At 39.3% G+C, this 1,977-nt stretch overlaps 1 protein-coding gene across 2 annotated transcripts in view; it reads right to left on the bottom strand.

The window, feature by feature from the left end:
* Positions 1-1,977, bottom strand: part of MAST2 (microtubule associated serine/threonine kinase 2) — a 289,345-nt gene that overhangs the window by 10,581 nt on the left and 276,787 nt on the right. The window lies entirely within an intron of this gene.

Below are 1,977 nucleotides of genomic sequence, written 5' to 3'. Positions count from 1 at the left end.
CCTGGGCCAACCTCACTACCGCTGCCACACTTGATACCATCAATGATGCCACCTGGCTGATCCATCTTGTTGGGGATCTTCCTCTTTTTCTCTGACCCTCCATCTTACCAAGCATGACATCCTTCTCCAACGACTGTTCCCTCCTGACAACATGTCCAAATTAGACAGCATAAGAGACAAATATATACATGGACCTCACCAGATGGAATACATAGAAATCAAATTGACTACATCTGTGGAAAGAGATGGTGAAAACACTCCATATCATCAGTCAAAACAGACCATCAATTGCTCAGATGCAAATTGAAACTGAAGCTGAAGAAAAGAAAACAAGTCCACGAGAGTCAAAATATGAACTTGAGTACATCCTACCTGAATTTGATTTGATACATTAAACACTAAAGACTGAAAACCAGAAGACTTGTGGGATGACATCAAAAACATCATACAGGAAGAAAACAAAAAGTCATTAAGAAGACAAGAATGAAGGAAAAGATCAAAATGGATGTCAGAAGAGACACTGAAATTAAATGGAAGAAATGAGGAGGTACAAGAGCTGAACAGAAAATTTCAAAGGTCAGCTCAAATAGATAAAGTCAAATACTACAATGAAATGTACAAAGATCTGGAGTCAGAAAACCAAAAGGGAAGAACATGCTCAGCACATCTCAAGCCTAGGGAACTGAAGAAAAAATTCAAACCCTGACTTTTGTTATTGAAGGATTCTCTGGGCAAATTATTGAATGATGCAGAAAGCATCAAGAGAAGATGGAAGGAATACACAGATTCATTATACTAACATGAAATGGTTGATGTTCAACCATTTCAAGAGGTAGCATATGATCAAGAGTCAATGATACTGAAGGAAGACTTCAAGGTGTACTGAAGGAATTGGCAAAGAAAAAGGCACCAGGAATTAATGGAATAAAAATTGAAATCTTTCAAGAAAGTAAGGCGGCACTGGAGGCACTCATTCATCTATGCCAAGAAATCTGGAAGACAACTATCTGGCCAACAGATTGGAAAAGATCCGTATTTGTGCCCATTCCAAAGAGAAGTGACCCAACGGAATGCAAAAAACATCGGACAATATCTTTGATATCCCATGTGAGTAAAGTTTTACTAAAGGTAATAAAGAAACAGCTGCAAGCATACATTGACAGAAAATTTCCAGAGGTTCAAGCTGGATTCAGAGGAGGACGTGGAACAAGGGATATCATTGCTGATGTCCGATGGATCTTGGCTAAAAGCAGAGAATTTCAGAAAGATGTTTATCTGTGCTTTACTGACTACGCAAAGGCTTTCAATTCTGTGGATCCTGACAAGCTACGGGTAACACTGCAAAGTATGAGTATTCCTGAACACTTAATTGTGCTCATGGGGAATCTGTACATGGACCAAGAGGCAGTTGTTTGAACAGAACATGGGAACACTGAATGACTTAAAACTAAGAAAGATGGGTGACAAGGTTGTATACTTTCACCATACTTATTCAACCTGTATGCTGAGCAAATCATCCAAGAAGCTGTGTTACATGAAGAAAAACGTGGCATCAGGATTGGAGGAAGACTCATTAACAACCTGCAATATGCAGATGATACAACCTTGCCTGCTGTCAGTTAAGAAGACTTGAAGTATTTACTGGTGAAGATCAAAGAGCACAGTTTTCGGTGTGGATTGCATCTCAATGTAAAGAAAACAGAAATCCTCACCACTGGACCAATCAACAACATTCTTACAAACAGAGAAAAGACTGACGTTGTCAGTGACTTCATTCTTCTTGGATCAACTATCAACACTCATAGAAGCTTGTTGTTGTTGTTAGGTGTCACTGAGTCGGCACCGACTCATAGCAACTTTATGCTCATGGAAGCAGCAGTCAAGAAATCAGACAACATATTGCATTAGGCAAATCTGCTGCACAAGACCTTTTTAAAGTGTTGAAGAGCAAAGATGTCAGCTTAAGGACTAAAGTGT

The sequence above is a fragment of the Chrysochloris asiatica genome, unplaced genomic scaffold, assembly GCF_000296735.1.
Source record: "Chrysochloris asiatica unplaced genomic scaffold, ChrAsi1.0 scaffold00026, whole genome shotgun sequence".
Taxonomy (NCBI): Eukaryota; Metazoa; Chordata; class Mammalia; order Afrosoricida; family Chrysochloridae; genus Chrysochloris; species Chrysochloris asiatica.
This window is presented reverse-complemented; position numbering and strand designations above follow the sequence as displayed.